General features: G+C 42.2%; 1 long non-coding RNA gene across 1 annotated transcript; it reads right to left on the reverse strand.

The window, feature by feature from the left end:
- Positions 1 to 593: 593 nt before the first annotated feature.
- LOC133222457 (uncharacterized) lies at positions 594 to 22,353 on the reverse strand. The gene is made up of 4 exons (XR_009728294.1): positions 21,898 to 22,353; positions 14,775 to 14,835; positions 14,045 to 14,191; positions 594 to 1,286 (listed from the first exon to the last, which is right to left on the reverse strand). It is a non-coding gene; the product is annotated as an uncharacterized LOC133222457 (long non-coding RNA).
- Positions 22,354 to 22,793: the final 440 nt, after the last annotated feature.

Consider the following 22,793-nt stretch of genomic DNA (forward strand, 5'->3'; position numbering starts at 1 on the left):
TATTTTTATCAAGTCCTTAAGTTTCATTCACATTTTCTATGCTTTTTATTTCCTTGTTTTCTCATTAAAGGAAATAGAAAAACAAGAAACATCAACCTATTCCATTTTGACCACCTGTGGAAATGAAATCTGTGAACAGCATGTAATTCAGGAGTCAGATAAGATAAATTCAGTGCACTAATTTTTAGTTTCTCATGTTTCACAGTGAGGCAGGAGTCCAGATATCACCACACCAGCACGGCCACAGGGTTGGACACTTACCAAAGCGGTTGCCTTCAGGGGTCTCCAGAGATCAGGCTTTTCCTCAGCAAGAGCTCCACATCTTCACAGGGAGCAGCAAGGCCAGGGGAAAAACCTCATTTCAGCATCGACCCCAAGGAAAACCAGGAATATGGAGAGACTTAAGAATTTTAAAGAAAAGCAAACATAAAGCTAGTTCCAGTTTTTCCCACAGATACAAACAAACAAAAAAAAAAAGAAAAAAAAAGAAAAACAGAAAAAACATTCAGGAATAGTTTAAAGTTTTATACCAGTCAAAAAAAAATCCACACGAACTTGTTCACTCATCACCCTGAATAAAAAAGGGCAAACACTCCCTATTCCATGAAGCTATTCTTGGCCACTGTGAGCTAAAAGCAGGGAGGGCAGTTTAAAGGGGGCAAATACAATTAATGTTCCCCCTTTTGCCATATTTCTGGGCCCAGGGGACAAATCAGGAAACTTTATGTCAGCAGGAATGTGAACAATAAAGGCAAAGTGGGTTGCATGTTAAAAAACCGTTTCACTCCCTTTTTATTTTTTCTTTATTTTATTTTTTTGCCCAGCAGTATGATGTGTTAACAATTTTGTTGGTTTAACAGTTCACACTTCCAGCACATTTATCCATTGGCACATGGGGGTTTTATGCATTTAACAGTTTTCTTCATTAAAGTGGGTTCCACTGTGTCTTAAAAATTGTTTTCCTTAGACTGCGTGTTTGTTATTTTATATGGTGTGACTGAGAAGCAGGCCAAAATTTTGGCCTTGGAAAATGCACACTGCAGAGAGGAACCCAGTGCAAGCAGCAGGATTAGTCTCCCTCAAAGCCCAGGCACATATTCTTCTAAGGTCTGCTGATTGCACTTTGAAGCTTTCTCCCCTAATTGCTGGAAGATTCTTAATTTGTCCTCAGCTTGGGGGAATGAGTCGCAGATGTGCGTGCTGCTATCAAAATCCTTTCTGTGCAGCTCTTTTGCACACTGTCATTGAGACGGACTTCATCCCCTTCCGCAGTGCCCTTGAACCACCTGTTTTTCACTAAAACAGTGCCAGCATTTTAATGTTTTTTAATTATTTATTTTGAAGGGAGAGCAGGGGTTGGGGGAAGGGAGAGGGCGGCTGTTGTTTCTACAGAAGCAGGACTGGTTCTTATAGGCACAGGAGACATCCAGGTGTTTTCACAGCAAGCCCCGTGCAGGGCCCTTTTGGAGTCAAACTAGATTCCTGTTTGCCAAACTACACTTTCAAGAGGTGTCAGATATCGAGAACCTGTTTCAAACGCCAAGCCAAACAACGGAGGGGAAAAAAAACAACAACGAGAGGGAGGAAGGGAAGAAGGGGGACATGGAGAAAAAAGGAAAAGGGGAAAATGTTCCTCCTTGAAGAAAAAGGCAGTTGTTCCAACTTGGCCATTTCTTTTAAAAATAATTAGTTAAGCAGTGCATAAATACAGGTAAGTCTGTTCTGCATTGCTCATAGCCTTGGCAGGCTGTGTCCTTCCCCACGTTAGAGGAATTTCTGTGAACCACCGCTGCACAGGAGAAGGGAGGGGAATTGTATCACTGTGACCTAAGGCAACCCAGCTTGTAAGGTTAACCATAATTTTTTAAACTAACATGACCTCTGTTAACCCCTCAACTCCAATCTAAAAAAGAAAAAAAGGAGAGAAACATGTTTACAAAGCCACTAGAAGGAGAAACGGGGTCAGCAAGAGGCTGTGAGCCTTGATCCTTCTCTCTCCCTTCCATCCCCACATCTATCCCACACCAGCTCCATTGTCCCTGTATGTCCCCATCAGTAGCTGGTGTTTACTGGGTCTCAATGCAGCATGTCTAGGGACTTTGCTTTTTCTAGTGAGTCACAGAATCATAAAATTAAGCCATTCTGGGAAGCCAAAAAAAATTCGGTTTCATGTGTGCATTTAAGGCTTTGCAGGAATGTTCATGTCTGGATGTCTGAGTCACATGATCTCATGGTAAATGTGATACATCCTCTTTTTAATGACACAATTGGTTTCCTTTGTTTATTTTGTTTCCCTCTACTCATCCCTCTCTGCTTATTCTGCAGAAGAATGCAGGCCATTTCCTCCAGCTGGAATACCAGGTAAGCCCACCTCAGGCACCCTTTGCCCTTCCCTCTTCTATAATTCTCTTAAATCAAGTAACCAAAGCCAATGCCAGCATGGCCGTGGGCCAGCCGGAGGTGGCATGGGGCCATGTTATATGGTGTAGTCAGCTTTTGTGTCAACATTTGGATGCTGAGTTCATCTTAACCAGAATGTGCCAAGCTCAGAGGAATGTGAGTCTGCCTCAGAAAATATATGTGCAAGACAGTCCCCACAAAGACACTGGTTCAGGGAGTGGTCTTACTTATTTCTGGGTCTCAAATTTTTCCTTATGGCTTACTCCTACCCATGTTCATTTCTGGTCACTCAGAAACAGATGTGACATGGGGAAAAAGGGTGTAGGTACAATATGTAGAGATGTAACCTCTTCTCCCACTGATGTACAAGCTGCAAATACTGCCTAACTGCTCTTGAATACCCCCCTCCTCCATGCTCCACCAATTTGTGTGGCAGGCACAAGCCCCTGATTTTATGTGGGACTGCAGTTAAGCCATTCTTAAAATGTCTTTTCTTTGAAACAGTTCCTTCCCTGCTCAAACAAGCATAAACAAATATGTCTGCTTATATATTTGTAATTAGTAAGCATGGAAAATCTACCAATTAAGTAAAGTTAACATTCAATATAAGAAACAAGAGGCCAGATTCTCAACTGGTATGAGCTGGCAGAGGTTCAAGACTTCATTAGAAAAATGGCCTGAACTACCATTCATCCAATATGTAGTCCAGTCCTCCATCCTAAAATGAGCTCATGTACAATTAATTGTTTATATACATTTATATTTGCAGTCCTGTTTGGGTTCAGTGAGCAAGGGAAACACCAGATTTATCACAGACTGCTCACCAGCAAATGTGCTGAGTTCAGCTTTCTGCATATCCATTGTTTGGGCAGTATTAATACAGCACAGGGTTAAATGGCTACTGTAGCTGTCTATTCTGGTGGCCCCTAAACGGCACCTATAGTCCATGAGAAGACAGACACCTATTTCCAAGGACAAAGCTGAGCATCTAGTTCCAGCACCTGTCCCAGATGGTGCTTTCTGCAATTAACTCCATCTACACTAAGTAACAGAGAGACCTGCATCCTTAATAAAGGTACTCAAACAAATTATACTTCCTTCACCTAGTAACTACAGTCAGTGATACGAGAGGGAAGTGCAACCTGAAAGCCTGCCTTTTAGCCAGGTGGAAATAGCCTGTAAATCATGCTAGTGGTAGCAAACATCTCAGAGAAAGGACTGGGATTTTGGTGTGATCACTGTATCTTGAACTATGAGGACCCATGAGCTTCAAGGAAGGAAGGTGGATTGCAAAGGTCCTGGAAATACCATCATTATGCTTCTTCTCTATCTGCTCAGATGGTCCCATACTGGATGGATGAACAACCTGAAAGCAGCTGTGGCTAGACATAGAGCAACCAGTTGGGAGAGCATTTTCACCTCTGCCAAGTCCTGAGCTGTATCTTGGAAATTGTTTGGGTGAATAATCGTTGGCCTAAACCCTGCTGGGACTCTTCTAATAATTTAGCAGTACAACCAGTCAAGCTTTAGTGAAAAGAGACAGGCCTTCATACAGAAGTAGCATACCAGGTCATGAGCAAAATTTCTCAGTAGGTCCCACTGGACCACCTTGTAAGACAGTTCCAAGGATGGAGGTCCACCCTGCTCATCTGTACTTGCATGTCAGCAACTCTTTTCATTTACCATGTGCTTATGATTTAACTGTCTGATTTCTGGAAGAAAAGAAAATAAAACATTAGAGACTTACTTCTAACATTTCCTAAAGGAAGAAGAGAAACTGCTGATGGAGAAGAGCAAACTCATCTTACACTGAAGATACCATCTCCTCTAAAAAGGCATCACTGGCACATGTATTGGTGCAAGTCTTTCTATTCCCACCCTTCCTCCAAACTGCCTTTTTCTATGCTAAAGCTGTTTGGAAAACACTGTAATTCTGATTGTTCAAAAATGGTGTCTCAAAGTTTGAATCTTTGTTCCTTTTACAAATAACCGAATTAGTAATTTTTCTAATCATTTGACTAGGTGACATCTAAGATCTACTAGCAATATTGATTTACAGTGGTCTTCTGCAGTGGGGAGTTGACTTCAGCATCTTGATGATGATCCACAAGGTATTGTCTGAGGCACCTATGTTAACAGACAAAAGAGTACTTGAGGCTATCTGATGCATTTAATGGAATGAATACATCAGCATCTATTTGAATATGGCTCTCCAGTCTCCTTAAAAACAGAAGTTCTGGTAATGAAGTTTCATCCAGGTCTACCCAGATTTGAACAGGTTTTCATTTTTTTTTTTAGCTATTCCCAAACACTATTCACATTCTTGTCCTATAGTTTGTAGGCTTTGTGAGAACTGGCAACTAAATGAAGGGAAGTGATGCGCACCAAGCAAGGGGCCAGAAGAGCTGAGAACAGAGCTTGGTGTTAGATTCCCATTCCTAGGCCACATCCTTTACCATGCTGCCTCCTGCCTTTTAATTTTCTTCTAAAATTTCTACTTAATTCAGTCTTGCTTCTTGACATCATCTCTTGAGAAGGTTTTCTCAGCCAGAACTGAGAGCGGTTCATGTAAGATTGATTTGGTCTTAAAACTATTGCTGTAATGAAAAAAAATCTTTTTTTCCCTGCCCTAGAGCACCTTGAGATTACATCAGAGTCATAAGGGAAATAAGGAAGAACCTGAGTCATCTTTTCTCATCCTCTCTTTTGCTGCTTTTCTGAATAATGAGATGCAGGCCTGATGATTTAGGTGAAACATCCAATATGATCAAGAATATGCTGGAATTCTCCTGCTTACTCCCCAGGCTTCAAATTGGTGAGTAAAGAGTACTATCACTTATTCCAGGTGTTGAATTGGATTGGTACTGCATGTGCACATTTTGTAGTTTCTTGTATTCACTAAAATGTCATAAAATAAGATTTAGGTAACTTTAAAAGTACCCAAAACATTATCTCTTCAAAACTTTAAGGGATTTTCTAAAGTTGCTGAAATAATTTTAAATTCCTAATACAACTGTAAATGGCCTTCTGTAATCCCTGCAAAAGCAGACCACAGATACCAGTAACTGGGCACCTGAAATTACGGTCTGCATTGAGATGGATTTTAATTCTCCCCAGTTCCTTCCCTCTCTCCACCGGAACTTTGAACAGACCTTAAAGAGCTTCAATAAAATGAAATATTTGGATACCAGTGTGATGGATGTCACAGAAGGGACTACAAGAGTGTGAAGTATTCGCTATCTGACCTTGAAATAAATAGAACCTGATGTTATACATCAAAGGAAACCAATCAGTAGTCACAGCCAAAGCACACAATAATTCAGGGACAATTATATCCATTTCAGAACTTCGTTTTCCTCTATACTACTACACATAGAGCCTTCTATAGACACCATCAGCCTTATTCACCCCAGTCACTCCCACCTTTTCAGGTTGCCACTCTTATCCCAAAGCCTGCAGCTCCAACCCACTGTACTCCACACAGCTTTTCTACAAGTCTTGCAAGCCCTCCTTCCAGTCTCTTCCTTTATTATCCTTGGCAGGATCCTCACCATCAAATTAAGGTGAATTACTGTGAGGCTGCTTCTTTCCCGTCTATTCTGTATGGTACTAGGATGGTGAGTATTTAAAGCATAAAAATTACAACTTTTCAGCTCTTCCACAAGTCACTGAAATGGACTCCAAGTGGGAGGTGTAACTGGTGAAAAATTTGTGGTCTTCCATAGTAGCTCTCGGCTGCATTATGGTCAGTGCATATGCACTGGAAAAAACAAGTGCCTCAATCCCAATAAACTTCTATTGAACAGCTGTGCAGCCCCCAGATGAGATTTTTCAGTGACATTTACTAAACTTGGATGTATTTTCACCAGAACTACCAAAGCCAAAATCTGACTTCAGGCCATCCAAGTCCTCCCAACCCAAATCTTTGCTGCTTAGACCAAGTCTAATAGAGGTTAGACAAATATGTTTTTTTCCAAGACAGTATAACCAGAGATGTTATGCATACAACTGAGGGCAGCTTATTCTGCTAGAGCACTTCAATCAAAATAAACAATTGGCTGATATTTCTATTTGAGTTTGGTTCAAATTGTACATCATACTGCAGGAACATGATTCTAAATTTTAAATCTGAAATTTATCCACAGACATAAGAAAAGTTGAGGTCAGGTGTCATGCTGAGACTGGAAATGTCCTGTGGGAAGCTGTCCAGCAGACTTGTTGGGTGACACTGAGAATAAGAGGCAATCCAGATCTCTGTGTCTACCTGTATTAAGGAGAACATATTACTTTTCTCATATTTCTTATAAGTCTTTTCTTTCAAAATTCTGATTTCTGAAGCAGAAAATGTCTCTTTCAGTGTGTTACCCTATGAACACAGAGAGTTTCCAATCCTGTTTGCGGTCCCAATAAGCTGCTGTTAAAGAACTGGGAATAATAAAAATTCCCACTGAATTAAGTGGTAGCAGGAGGAAGCAACCCCCATGGAAAACTAATAAAAATCAGGCTCTGATTCATCAGAAAAGAACTCCAATTTATGAAAAATGCAAAGGAAGGACATTGAGCTCCCCCCTGCCCCACAAAGACAAGTGGCAAAACCAAACAATTTCAGTTCACATTCAACAGAAGCAAAGAAATAAATCTGCATACCAGCTAATGTGATTACTCTGAATGAATCTGAGCCCAACAGTAGCATATAGGCAGAAGCCTACATCCAAAAATAGAAACCTCTTGGAATGCACAGCTCATCTGGACAGGATTAGAGAAACACTCCCTGAACATTTAGTGACTGACATGTCAGAAAAGAATTGAACCAATTTACAGCAGTCCTGGAAAGTCCCAAACACAGTAGCTCTGAAAACAATGGGAGAAGAAGGAATTCATTGTCCACTGTAACATAAAGCAACTATTTTGGGCAACAATATCTGTGACATTAATGACTGCAACACTATCTTTGGGTAGCTCTGAAGGCATTTTTAGAAACTGTGTCTAGCTCGTGGTACAATAACAAAATTGCACCCAACTGAGGTTTTTTTTTCACTCATTTCAGTTTCAGGGTTGATTAGCCAGATATGCCTCAGACTTGTTTTTTGGTCGTCCTGAAGTCGAACAATGCATAGCATGTTGATTGTTAGTGAGGTTTGCTGTAGGGAAATTAGAGTTTTCTTTCAGTGGGGTGGCTGGAGGGGAAAGGAATGAGAATTGCCAAGAGTTGAGTAGTTTAAGTAAAAAAGCTCCTGAAATAGTCACTCAAATATGTTGGTACCAAGATTTAAATACTGGGATAGACCAAAGTAACCAGTTCCTGTAAAGCATCATAGAATTTGCCTTCTTTCCAAGGCATAATGCAAGCTTACCACTCAGATCCTTGATGACGTACCAGGGAAAGTGCTTGAAGGACCAGGACTGAACAATCTGGTAGAGAAATGTTGTTCTATCAGTGTTATTCTTTCAGAAATTATCTTCTGTTTAAGTAGAGTATACATAGAATCACAGAATCATTTAGTGGTTTAGGTTGTAAGAGACCTTAAAGAACATCTAGTTCCATCTAGGGACTTTTCTTAAGATATAAGTATTATTTCAACAAGGTGTTATTTGGCGGCTGTGTATCAACATGAAATAATGAATTTCAAGACCTCTGTCCTCCAACCTGTGCCTCCAGGTGAAAGGCAAGCATCATCAACTTACTTTTGAAAGGAACAAAGCACACAGAAACCACATCAGTACTTAGGTCATGTGGGAATGAATGCAGGATAAATACTTAGAAAGGACAGATGAAAAAACCTGGGATGTATTTGATCCTAAGTGGTAAAATATTTCAGATCATATCAAGTGGCCAAGCTGGGGTTTTAAGCCTACACCTCCACGCTACTGGAGAGTTTCCAACCACTCTACTCCAACCCGTTAAAATCTGTCCAGATTTATCTTGGTCTCTGGTATTTTTAGATTGTATGTTCTTACCAACATGTCTTTGAAACTGATGGTGAGCAGAGTTAGTCCTGCCTTATGTCAAAGCAGTGAAGATTCATCCCCTTGCTCTTTTAAGCTTGTTTTGCTTAGGCTGTGGATAAGATTTGAAGGGGGATGGGGTTGTAGCTGGGCTTGCCCCAGTGGGGCAGCACTCCAGAATTGATGAAGACTGGGAGGCCTCCTATAATCCTAGGGTGAAATCGGTGTGCTCAGCTGGCTCCCTGAAATGTCTGTACACCAATGCGTGCAGCATGGAAAATAAGCAGGAGTTAGAAACCTGTGTTAAGTCAGGAGATTATGACCTGGTGGCAATTACAGAGACGTGGTGGGACAGCTCACATGACTGGAATATAGTCATGGAGGGCCATGTCCTTTTCAGGAAAGACAGGCCAGCCGCGCGGGATGGTGGGGTTGCTCTTTATGTGAGAGAGCAGATACAATGCACTGAGTTCTGTCCAGGGACAGATGACGAGCGAGTTGAGAGTCTGTGGGTGCAGGCTAAGCAGGGCAGGCTGGCAGGGGCGATACTGTTGTGGGGGTCTGTTACAGGCCACCAGATCAGGGTGAGGAAGTTGACGAGGCCTTCTACAGGCAGCTGAGAGTGGCCTCACAGTCACAGGCCGTGGTCGTCGTGGAGGATTTTAACTTCCCTGATGTTTGCTGGAAGGACTACTCGGCAACCCAGCCGCAGTCCAGGAGGTTCCTCCAGTGTATGGATGATAACTTCCTCATGCAAATGGTGGATGAGCCAACCAGGAGAGGTGCGCTGCTGGATCTCATCCTCACTAACAAGGAGGGTCTGGTTGAAGGAGTGAAGGTTGAGGGCTGCCTTGGTTGCAGCGACCACGAGATGGTGGAATTCAGGATCTTGTGTGGTAGGACCAGTAGAATAGCAAGTAGAATTGCAACCCTGGACTTTAGCAGGGCAAACTTTGGCCTTTTCAAGCAATTGCTAGGGGAAATCCCATGGACTAGGCTGCTTGAAGGTAAAGGGGCCCAAGATAGTTGGTTGGCATTCAAGGACTGCTTTTTCCGAGCTCAAGATCAGAGCATCCCGACACGTAGGAAGTCAAGGAAGAGGGCCAGGAGACCTGCGTGGCTAAATAGGGAATTGCTGGGTATGCTCAAGTGGAAGAGGAGAGTTTACAGGTCATGGAAGGAGGGGCTGGCCACTTGGGAGGAATATAAGGCTGCTGCTAGAGGATGTAGGAAGGCAGCTAGGATGACTAAGGCCTCCTTAGAATTAAATCTGGCGAGAGGGGTCAAGGACAGCAGAAAGAGCTTTTTCAAATACATGGCAGGTAAAACTAACACCAGAGGCAATGTAGGCCCGCTGATGAACGGGACGGGTGCCCTGGTGACAGAAGATACAGAGATGGCAGAGTTACTGAATGCCTTCTTTGTCTCTGTCTACTCTGCCGGAGGCAGTCCTGAAGAGCCCTTCACCTCTGAGACCTCAGATGAAGTCAGGTCAATGGAGCGGTTTGCCTTAGTCGATGAGGAATGGGTTAGAGACCAGCTGAGCAATCTGGACATCCATAAATCCATGGGTCCAGATGGGATGCACCCGCGGGTGCTGAGGGAACTGGCGGAAGTCATTGCTAGACCGCTCTCCATCATCTTTACCAAGTCTTGGGAAACGGGAGAGGTGCCTGAGGACTGGAGGAAAGCAAATGTCACTCCAGTCTTCAAAAGGCAAGGAGGACCCAGGTAACTATAGACCAGTCAGCCTCACCTCCATCCCTGGGAAAGTGATGGAACACCTTGGTGCCATCTTAAGGCATTTCAAGGATAAGAGGGTTATGAGGGGCAGTCAACATGGCTTCACCCAGAGGAAGTCATGCTTGACCAATCCCCTAGCCTTTTATGAGGATATAACACAGTGGGTAGATGGTGGCAGAGCGGCAGATGTGGTCTACCTTGACTTCAGCGAAGCATTTGACACAGTCTCCCACAGCATCCTCACAGCTAAATTGAGGAAGTGTGGTCTGGATGATCAGGTAGTGAGGTGGACTGTGAACTGGCTGAAGGAGAGAAGCCAGAGAGTTGTAGTCTATGGGGCAGAGTCCAGTTGGAGGCCTGTATCTAGTGGAGTGCCTCAAGGCAGTACTAGGACCAGTATTAATATATTCATCAATGATTTAGATGAGGGAATTGAGTGTACTATCAGCAAGTTTGCTGATGACACTAAGCTGGGAGGGGTGGCCGACACGCCAGAAGGCTGTGCTGCCATCCAGCGAGACCTGGACAGGCTGGAGAGTTGGGCAGGGAATAACTTGATGAAATATAACAAGGGAAAGTGTAGAGTCCTGCATCTGGGCAGGAACAACCCCAGGTTCTAGTATAGGTTGGGGAACGACCTGTTAGAGAGCAGTGTAGGGGAGAGGGACCTGGAGGTCCTAGTGGACCACAGGATGACCATAAGCCAACACTGTGCACTTGTGGCCAAGAAGGCCAATGACATTGTGGGGTGTATTAGAAGAGGGGTGGTTAGTAGGTCGAGAGAAGTCCTCCTTCCCCTCTACTCTGCCCTGGTGAGACTGCATCTGGAATATTGTGTCCAGTTCTGGGCCCCTCAATTCAAGAAGGACAGGGACCTGCTGGAGAGAGTCCAGCACAGAGCAACTAAGATGATTAAGGGAGTGGAGCATCTCCCTTATGAGGAAAGACTGAGGGAGCTGGATCTCTATAGTTTGGAGAAGAGGAGACTGAGGTGACCTTATTAGTGTATATAAATATATAAAGAGGGAATGTCACGAGAATGGAGCCAGACTCTACTCAGTGGCAAACAATGACAGGACAAGGGGAAATGGGTACAAACTGGAACACAAGAGGTTCCAGTTAAACTTGAGAAGAAACTTCTTCTCAGTGAGGGTGACAGAACACTGGAACAGGCTGCCCACGGAGGTTGTGGAGTCTCCTTCTCTGGAGACATTCAAAACCCACCTGGACACATTCCTGTGTAACCTTATCTAGGTGTTCCTGCTCCGGCAGGAACTAGATGATCTTTTGGGGTCCCTTTCAATCTCTAGCATACTGTGATACTGTGAAGGAGCCAAAGGCAGTGGGACCAAGAGTGCAGCATGATTAAAAGAATATCCAGAGTTTTCATAATGGGGATTAAGAAGAACCATAGACTTTTTAAGGGGATAAAATTAATTTCATTGGTAAAAGGGGTGAGAGCTGCCACATTTCAGACACAAAAAAGAAAACTGAAATGCAAGGCAGCACACTGTGTGAGCCTCCATTTCAAAACTGGGGCTTGGATCTAGGTATCTGCAGTGGCAGTTAACAAAACCCTCCAGATCTGGAGCTCCAAGGCTACAAAATGTCATAAATAATGCCATGAGAGTTTTCCTCAGACAAAAACAATCCTTTCTTAGAAAAAAGGGTTCACTCAGACATAGTGAGTCATTGTCTGTGTGACAATCTGCACATTGAGGGTTTTTTTTTAACTATTTCAACCAAACTTTACAGCAAATTAGAGGTTTTAGATGTGTTACATCCTTGTAATTTTTGAAAATAAAAATAGGTGGCTAAGTTGAGAAGGAAAGGTCTCTTCATTCTCCCAAAGAAGAAAAGACTGCATTGAGAGCCCAGCATTTATTAGATACCTGTGACTCCATGTAAAGGATGGTAGACATGGAAGTGCCAACTGTGCAAAGGTTTCTGCCAGCACTCCTGGCTTAGAAGGCATTGGAAAACCTGCATCCCACATCACCGTTTTGTTATTGTATGGATTCTCTGATGCCTAATGCAGGATTAGTTCACATGCATCCTCAGTGTAATCGAGTTTAAAAGTCAGCTGACATGAAATACAAATCCTTTGGAAACCAGGCTTAACTGCTATAGGTGCTTTTGGAGTGACTAGTCTTGATGTAAATAATTGGGTAAATAAATGATGGTTATTCTTCCTAAAATGTTTTCAGCAATTCCAAAAAGACCGTCAAATATGCAGCAGATAGGAATAATATCTTCAAAATGAGCAAGATGCTTTTCAAAACATGTATTTCAATTGCTGAACTCAATTATGGGGGTAAATGGCACAGCTGGTCTTACACTATTGACCCAAATACCCTCAAAGTATACAAATGTCAACATAATTCCCCTGAATCACTGTGAGACTTTTAAGATACATATAAGTCTCTGATGAACCAGATAAAGCAGCCACAGAGATCATTACAAACACATTACAGCTTTGAGTAATCTCTTCCTCCCTACCATGAACAAGAGGTCACTAGACATCTGTACCAAAGTTTTAATGCATCATTTCTCTCATGGAAGAAAGTGAGCCACCTCAGGCTTTAATTATTTAATTATACATAAAATTATTTGACAAACAGTTGGGATATTTTAAATGCAAAAATTTCAAAAGAGATGTTTTTATCTTCTTATTCTTTGTAGTCAGCTTAGAACGCAGACTGGGAAAAATATAACCTTCATCAGAGACTGCATATTTGATGTAAATGACTAGTGCAATGGATTATTTGTTACAGTTTTGGTCAGTGCTCAAAGATCTTCCATCATTAGTGGATAATCTCTCAGACTCTATGGGGAACATATTCATCTCGTCAAAAAACTCTGTTCTTGTATTGGTTTTGAACAGGAGATTTAGTTTCCCAATTGCTGGTACATCCTGTAGTATCCCAGTCCCAATAGGTCCAGACAACCAAGCCCTACACTGCTCAGCTTGCAATATATTCTTTTTTGCCCCCAAAATGGCCCTCCAGAGATGGTTTCATCTTGGGACTTTCCATGTAGCCTCTGCTCTAAGATTCACATGAGCAACTGTTTGTTTTAAGATGAATCATGCCATGTTTTTACGGTTTCTGACACTTAAAAATATTTTGTTTCCGCCTGGTGGTGAAGTCAGCCACTTACTATTATTAAATATCATGTTGGATTATTCCCTCTCTTGGGTGATGATCTCAGTGGAGCCCTTCATGAATCCAACTTTACACTTTCAGATCTTACATAGATGCTACTGGTACGTCTCTTATTTGTAATATCCCTGGTTACCAGCTGCAGTTGAAAGTCTATGCTAATATGTTGGATTTGCTTGTCCTCTCTCACTGATTCCAGCCTTGTGGTTTATGGGTTGCCTTTGTGGTTTGCTAAAGGTCAGGCCCTGGATGGCTCTAAATTTTCTTAAGTGGAATTCAAACACCACAGATGAGTATGTGTCCAAACTAGTTGTCTTGGGTGGCATGGATTCACATTTGGTTACTTGTGCTTAGGATTGATGCCTCTCAAATTCTTTGAGGTGATGAGCAGATATAGGTGCCCCTACCTCCTGGTGCACTGTCCATCTACCATCTTTTGTGCAGATCTCAACTGTCTATGAAATTTCAGGCTCATGCTAGACCCCAAGTTGCATTTGGAATTGCGCAACCCCCATCCCCACTGCTTCCCCAAGCTGATGCCAAAATGCTGATCCCTGCCTTTGGCTTGACTCAAGAACTGTAATTCTCACTCTTTTTCACTGTCTTGCAGGCAGAGACTGCATCAGCCATAATTCAAAATTGCGAACAGATGACTAGATTACTTACTTGAACTGTACTCAATCATTACATCACCCTTGTACTGAAAAGCACAGCACTGACTCCCCATATGATTTTGCATCCACTTTAGGGTTTGGCTCCAGAGCTACTGGACTTACTCACTTGCTCAGGCTTACCTAAAAGGGCTGCTTGTGCCTTGTAGACATCCTCAGACTCTGAGATCAGTCACTGCCGATTTATTGATCATTCCAACAGTCTGACTAAAAACTGCTGGTGTTGAAGGCTTGGCTCCTCCAAATGTATTTTGTGGAAAACCCTGCAAACTTCATCCAAGGAGGAGGAGGGAAAAGAGGGGGAAATAAATCTGCTAAAATGTCCAAACACAAAGAGAAAACATTTTCTTTAAGCTGACAACAGCTTGGCTTCAGCAAAGGGAGAGCTCAGATTTTGCTTTTTTTTTTTTTTTTCTTTCATGAAAGCCTGTAGGTGTAATCTTTGAATCCAGAAATTTTCCTGACTCAGGAATAGCTCTGGTTGCTAGATGGGGTGCAGCTAAGAGCAGTGAGGAGCTGCAAGACCATGGCAGGCACGTCAGTGTGCCCAGCCATAGGGGATAAAACCCCCCAGCCATAGGGGATAAACCCCCCCCCAGGGTCCTGCCTCCCCATGGCAGCCAGCCCTGGGCTGGGATGCTCGGGCCCTCTAAGCATCCCCAACACAGCCAATGCTTAGTGCTGGGCAGTTTTTACAGTGATCAAAACTCTGTTGGAGGTGCTGATCTTCCCCACCACAGAGCCAGCACTGGCTGATTTACTTAATTTGTCCCCCTGTCCATCAGCAGCTCCTTCACTGCTATTCACCCTGTGGTTTTCAGTGCTGGCCATGAATCCTGCCTGCCCTTCTCACCCTCATGATGATGTTTAGAAGTGAAGTCTGAGCTGTGTTGAGCAACATGTTTCCTCTCCTTCTGCAAAAAAACACATTAGAACAAGTTCAATGTCATGCAAACCATGAGTCAGGGTACCAGTGAGGGCTTTCCAGCACCATCACTGATGCACAACCATCCCTGATGCAACAAGGGAGCACTACTGCCCACTCAATATTGAGTGAAATTACCCCATGAAATGCTGCAAGTCGGCAGCCCGAGCCTCATTTCAAAAGAAGAAACGTCCACATAATGAAAGCCAGCATCTATGATTAATTGGCCCCTTGCTAAGAGGGCTCACTAGCTGTGTCAAAGTCTGCATTTGCAGGCACAGAGAAAGAGACAATTTATCCATGAGTCAGGTCAGTTCAGGCCAATGGGTAAGTGTCTTATATGGTCATCTCTTACTGTCAGAGTCACATGCCATAAATCCTACAGCTTAAGGGCTAGTAAATTCAATAGAATAAAATGAACTAAAATAGAATATAATGAAGTAAAATAGAATAAAAGTAACTAAACTAAACTAACAAGTAAAATAAACCCAAATAAATAAACAAAAATCAAAACCCAACCAACCTACAAAATAACAAATGTGGAACAGATTATTTTGATGATCAGATCCAAAAACATGCCCTAACCTTTTCTTTCCATCTTCCCAGCCCAAAAGAAGTGTCTGTCAGTTTTGCAGTTGCAGTCAAGATCTTCTCTTTAGAAAAGATTACAAAAAGTACTTCTGTACACCATCAAATTTAGGAAGGGACACTGACATCCTGAAGAAAGACTTAACTGACTGTGTGTAGCAACTCAGGCTAAACCCAGACATTTCCTCTTGAAGCTGGACGATGTTATCCTTTTCCCTAGTATATTAGATGTAAAAGGAGGAACCAAGCATACCTCCTGAGGTGGAAACAGCTTCAAAGGGAGAAACAGCACACAAATGGGAGAAGTGGCCACCTACCATGTTTCCTGATCCCTGTGAGCAGCATACAGCTAATAGCCATGGGACATATACCCACACATCAGAGAGCCAAGGTAGAGAAACCTTTGGCACCAGTTCACAGGCAGGGGATAGTGGTGGCTTCCTAGCTATCATGTCACCACCCCCTGGGGACACCTTGTTTTGATCCTTGATTGAGTCAGTGGCAGCTACTTCAGCAGCTCACCCTTTGCTTCTTCTCAGGTAGGGTTTTGGGTCTTACCAGCACCCTAAGGCAGCACATTGCAGCTTTGGCACAAGCCATGTGAGTTTCTGAACCTCTAGGTTGACCACACTGTTAGTAGCCCTTCCCTCTTCTAAACACTGCCACATGCATTTCTGTATTGGCCCTTGAAGCTGTTGTAATCACTGTAGGGCTACAAGGAAGGTTCAGGAATAGCTTCATATGCTCAAGATGTCACACAATAAATGCCAGATGTTATTACCAAACACAACTCATAGACACATGCAGGATTGGCAGAGGTGGCTAGCTTTAGAGAGGGCCCCCAGACATGCTCTAGAAGTGTTTAGCTATAAGGCCCCAACTCTACTTAACAAACCCTGGCAAAAACTGTGATAGTACCTCAGCTCATCCAGGGAAAGGCAGGTTTCAAGTTAACTGCTTGGGGCTTGCTGTGAGCATTCATGTGATCCCCAGCCCATCCAGATGTAGCTCTGTTCATTCGTACTCTACAGATGGCCAAAGCAATCCACTCCCTGTCATGTGTAATGAAAGGCAGGAAAGACAGAGGATTTTTGACATGTTTAAATATTATCCAAAACAAAGAAACAGCTCAAAATCCAGGGATGTATTTAAATAAATTAAAGCTGCCAGTAAAATCCTGTATTTGTTACAGTGCACTCCATTTCATCCTCAGAGCCATCCCTCTGCAAAACATGGCAGCTCCAGTAGTTTGGTGTCCAGATGTTCCCCGTCATATGCTGTGTACTGCATCATGCTTTTTTTCCTGATGTGACTCCTTAAAAACAGTGAACTCGTATTCCAGGACAACCTGAGTACACTTTTCCATAATGAGGGGTGACTGAAAAAACATGGTTGTTGACTTGGCCAGTGAAACACGGGCGTTTTTGTTCTTCATCACTCTCTCTCCCTCTCTTTTTTAATTCTCCAGCTGGCTGGTAATCCAGCATCATCAACATCTTTTTGCATTTTATTCCTTAAGCCATTCATATTATACACATTCCTGTTTTTAAAATACAGATTTTAGGAGTGATTTGATGTGGCTTGGAATAGTGACATGCTTACACATTTATAAAAAATTCATTAACTTAGGAGGAGGAAAAGAAAAGATTTCATCTTCCCCCCCCCCCCACCCCCTTCCTTTCCCTTGTCTTCATTTCCAGCATATGAAATTATTTTCTGGTCATGTAGGAACCACAATGTCAAAATGTGGCTGCCCCACAGGGAGGAAAAAAGACAGTTCATCCTCGCAGTTTTCAAGTCAGTTGTTAAGAAGTAGCTTTGGCAAATACCTAAGCCAAACTGATCTTGAACTGCAATGTTTAAAGGCTATATTAGCAGTTCTGCTTACTGTTATTGAGAACACCTCTTCTCACAGTCCTTAAATCTGCCAAATCATAACCAAAATATGATGCTGTACAGTGCCTTTGTTCCAACCCTGTGAAATCCCAGTTCCAAGTCCCAGCTGCCAATGAGTCTTGTCTCTAGGCGCAGTCATTCTCGGACCTCTGGTGAGATCAGCAAAAAAAAAAGGTGCCAATTTGAAGACTCTCTTAGGAACACTGAAATATCTAATTCATCTAAGCTTTAAGGTGATAACTTGGTGCCCAGTCCACAGAGGTACTGGCTAAATGGCTAAACCATCACTGAACTCAGCTGGAGTTTAGGCACTAGAGAGGGAAATCTGTAAATAGAAGAGAGTTGCAACCTCCTGTGTTCTTACGTAAGACTTTTGCACGACTTTCAAAATGTCATACTACATCCCTCTACCATCTCTCTCCATGTGCTAAATTGTGCTTTATATGCATATATGACAAAGGAGCATTTATGGGGTTTTGGGTTCTATTTTTTTTTTTTTTTTTAATGCAGGGACACTTTACAAATTGGCCACTATCTAACTTGAGGGAAAAAAAGCCAAAAATAGAAGCCAAAAATATTAGGTCTGTTCAAATTATAATGTATGAAGACCGTAGGAAAGATACCCCTCAAATGTGGGCCCATTTTCAGTAGCAGTGGTGAAAAAAACATTCCAAGTTGCTGGTTTCTATGTAAATGCTTTTAGCAGCTCATCTTATTACCACTATATTAAGCTCTATTCTCTCACCACTACATACAAAGTAAGTATAAATTGCTCCTCTCCCACAAGAGAGGAAATTGTTCTGATCTTGGAAGCAATGAGTTATGGAACCTTCTGCCGGTTCCTTGATATGAAAATAATTCTTTATTTTCAAGATAATTCCATCTTCAGATAAAAAAAGCCCTGAGTTACAAATTTTTCCTTCTAGAAATATTTTAATCTGACCAATATTTTTAATGAAGAGTATTTTATTCACTATGACATAATTGCAAATCCCACAAGAGATTGATATTTCTATCCAGAGTTATACCAACGATCCATAGGACAAAAGAGAAATGCCATCTGGTTTTTTTGTGCTATTTAGCATCATTTATTGGATTCCCTCTGTTTTTAACTTGTCATTACACTGGATTTAAAGAACAGTGAGGTAGAAAGTCAAAGTCACCTCATTTCGACACCATGCTGCCTACAAGTCATGTGTACAAGCTTATGAGGAAGGGAATTAAATCTGACTGCTCTGTCTCTCTGACATGAATTTCACACCAACATCAACTCAGAAGGCCAGGCAGACCATCACATTAATGAAACACTTGAGCAAATATTTCAGTTGAGATCTCAGGGTCTCTACATCATCCTGGTTTTCCACAGACCTCATCACATGCTTCACTTCCTTAGCAAATAATACAGTATTGGTAAAATGTTCCTTTCCTCCTGCATAGCTATCAAAATCAAAGGGTGAAATGTCAGTCTATATTATAAGAGCTGGAACTTTTCAGATCCAGGCCTGAACAACTGTTTTATGTAAAGATCTGGTCTGCAACAGGCTAATTTGTCTTTAAAATGACAAAGATATTGCATGAAATACAACTTGCATTGAAGAAATATTAATGTTAAAAAAAAAAAGAACACAAAACAGTCTTAAAGTTTTAATTTTCATTCACACACAAGACAGGATTTTCAGCAACCACTTAACAATAAAATGTATAATTTAATATTCAGTATGTGTAATGATTTGAAGGTAACCTGAAGTAGCAGCATCTGTCATTCACTAGCTTTGAGCCCCCCAAGCTAGGGGGGAGAATACACCGATTTACTCTCAGCCAGGATCTGTGGATGTCTCATGCTTGTCTTAGACTGTTCACAAGATGACAGTCTAGCACTGTCAGATTTTAATATTTTGAACATATAAAAAAAATACAGTTGTTGGGTTTTGTTTTAGCCTAAAATTGCCTTTGAGATTTCTGTTTTCCAGTCCATGCAAAGATGACTTTGAAGATCACATGATGGGGAAAAATAAAGGACCAACTTTGATGAAGATAATACAATCAAGCTATTAAGGACCACAGACTGGTTGAATGACTCACATGCCCTGTAGTAGCTGTAACTAATAAAAATAATTAATAATACTAAAATCAACGAGTCAGAGATCCGGTCCATGGCTTGGTGACCTCACATATGAGCAGTCATTTACTGGGTTGATATTTTGGACTGACTGGAGTATAAAGGCTGAAAGAAGATTATCACTAGATTCTTATAATTGTTTTATGAACCCCCTGGTGAATGCAAACAGGCAATAAATGAGAGCCTTTCTTACATCAGTTGACAATTAAAGGCTTGGCAAGCCAAACAGTAGTTTCTAATTTTTCAGCAATGAAGTTTAATGCTCAAAGCAGATCTCTTTCTTTTCACTATTTTGTCATGTTTTCTCCAGCTGGTAAACATGAGTCAGGAAACAAAGTCTGGGGGAGGGGAAAACTGGCTGCTAAGAAACCAGTTCACTCTAAAACAAGACCTCTCCATGCACATAAATGTTAAGATCAGTTCATGTTATTTGATGCTACCTCTGCCTCTGCTGTGCAGCTGCTCCTGGAATGCAGTCACCATCAGAACAGCAGTCAAGTAACACCCCCAGCAGTGACTTTTTCCACCTGATTATTTCAGGTGTTTGCAGCTGCTGGAGCCTGGACTCCATTGTGGACCACACACCTAAAGGAAGTACTTCCTCATCCCACCCCACCACTTTATTTCCAACAAATAGGAGCCCAGAATTGCTATGGGAACTGCATATGCTTCATTCTTCTTCACCTTCCTCCAAATAATCTACTAAACTACTTATCTTTTCCAACATGAAACATTGAGTAACCTGGTCTTACCTCATCACTCACCCTTCTTTGAGGAGAACTCTTGAGGCGCCTTCCAGCTGGAATGATGCTACACTCCTATGACATTAAGCTAATCTGGCTTGGATAGCCCTTTTCTTTTGCTGTGTTAGACTAGAGAATACAAAACCCATCATGAACTCCCAAATTACTCTCCTTTTCTTCCTTTAACTGTTATACACCTTTCTTACATCATAATAGGAGAAACAAGCACTTAGGCAGCACCTGAATTAGGACAAGGTGGTGTCTTTGTGATATAGCCATAGCACTTCAAGGGTCATCTGTTTGCCAGAGAACTTAACAAACCTTCCTAGGTTCCCAAGGAACAGAGTCAGGTGCTTCTGAAAGGTTTCAGAGAAGGCGTTTGGCTTAAGGATGGCTCCTCAGCTGTTGGAGGAATTTTCTCTCTTTGTCAACTGCAGAAGCAGTATGGAAAGAGCTGTTGGCTGACTTGGGAGACTGAAGTTGGATAGGGTAAATCCCCTACTTCATTAAGTATGCTGAGATCCCTTCCCAAACATCATCTGCAGGAAGGAAGAAGCATTCAGAGTCAGGAGTGGGAGAACAAAATGAAAACATATCTGAAAATGATGGAGAGACAGTGACTAGAAAAGATATGGGAGTATATAGATGAGAACCAGAGATATGAGAGAGCAAGTAGGGAGGTTGCTTATCTTCTTGAATCAAGGGGAAAGTTTAGGAAGATTTCAGACTCTTTTTTTTTTATTAGCTCCTCCAGACTCTTAAAATGGTAGATGACATATTCTGAAGGAAATTTCAAAGAAGAGCAGAAACATTGGGACAGCTTGCACTTGCTAGGGTCTCCCAGATGAAGTGGAGATGTGGGGCTCTTCATCTTCTCCTGATCTGATAAAGCTCATGTTTGTACAACTGTGTTGAGCACCAACACAGAAAATAGTCAAGAGCATCTCAAGACAAAGTTCACTCGTGGGCAGGAAGCATGAGAGGGACTGGGAATAAGAGAGGGAGCAAAAACCAGACACAAGAGAAGAAGTCTGTAACAGGGTAGATTTGACCTTCCACAAAAGAGGGAAGTCCATATAGGAGAGGATCAACTCCGGCTTCTTGTGCAGGTGCCAGATTTATAAAAACATCCTATCAAGGAAGAATGAAGTTTTAACTTCTTGTCACTCAGACAGCTCTGCCTCCAAAGGGACAGGTAGGGTTTGTGTCTGTTAATTGTGTGGAGTTGCTCTGCTCTTTTATGGGGTTGAAAATGAGATGGATTAAGAGGCTTTTACCCCAGCATGCCTGTGGCACTCTGTCCTTCTCAGCAGGAATGAAAACTGGCTTGCAGGGAATTGGCAGGGAACGAGCATCATTCTTGTCATTATTTTTGTAAGCAGAACTGCAACTGATACAAACTCCCCAAGGGTAAGGCAACTTGGGGCAGAGCTACAGGAGGAAAATGAAAGCAGAGACCTGTGAGGGAACTTTCCTGTTGCTTGTTAATTACAGGATTTGAAGATAGAGAGTTTTTCTCTTTCACTGAATGCTGAGCTACCAAAGCAGACTGAAAAACCATTGCAAGGACTTCACCTGAAGCAAGTGTTGGGGCAGGACTAAGGGAAAGAAGCCCACTACAGTACTAACAAAGAGTTTATGCACCCACCATTTCAACATGTAATGTTCAAGTATTAACCATGTACCAAAACCACTGGTCACTTACAGCCTTTCCTCAGCTATGACCACTCCAAGAAACATTCAGTTAGGCTGAGCCGAACAAAAGCCTTCATTCATTACAGCCCGGTAGGATGCAAACAGCTTCACAACTTGATAATCCCTTTCAGCCCTTATTAAATCAGCAATGCACTGCAGGTGGGAAGCCAGCCTGGAAAGGCTAGACAGTCCTTTATGCACTTTGCAATAAAGTATGGTTTTAGTCACCAAAAGAGATTTCCAGGGCTTTCCCTGCCTGCCTCTTCTCCTGGGAGATAGGTTCCCAGTGTCCCACAGCAGATTACAAGAGCATCGTGTTTGCGTTATGTGGTGGTGATGATGTGTTTGTTCTTGGCACCGAGGGGTTCTGACTCTGCAGAGCTCTAGCAATGACAGTGGAAATCTTTCAAGCCTTGAACTGGATTTGCTGCTTCCCCCTCCCCATTGCAAATCAGACTCATAGTGCAGAATACAAGAATCTTTTGTGGGGAAAAAAAAAAAAAAAGGAAAAATGAAGAAAGAAACCTGCTGAGGTTTGTTTTCCATCAAAAAGAATGGATTTACAGCCCTCAGGACATGGCCCTGCTTTTCAAACACAGGCCCCAAGCAGTGGCTGGATGCTCATATCAGAAGCTGGACATGTATAGGCTGACTTTATGTCCACATTTGTGGATTTGATGTTCCATTAATGAGCCCAACATATGGCAAAGGAGGAAGTGAACAGCCCGTGGTCGTTTTTTATTGACAGTGCAACTTTTCCCCAGTGTTGTGCAGCCCCTGGAGCCACCTACACGATATTGCCAGCCCCGTCAGATGTGGCCAGATGTTCTACTGTTTGAGCAAAATAAGGAAATTATTTTTAATGTAAGATATTACAATTTTAACTTAATTTTCCCCACAAAGGTT

The sequence above is a fragment of the Neopsephotus bourkii genome, unplaced genomic scaffold (genome assembly GCF_033783945.1).
Source record: "Neopsephotus bourkii isolate Nb327-2 ecotype Australia unplaced genomic scaffold, CSIRO-AGI_Nbou_v1 NB_1600, whole genome shotgun sequence".
Taxonomy (NCBI): domain Eukaryota; kingdom Metazoa; phylum Chordata; class Aves; order Psittaciformes; family Psittacidae; genus Neopsephotus; species Neopsephotus bourkii.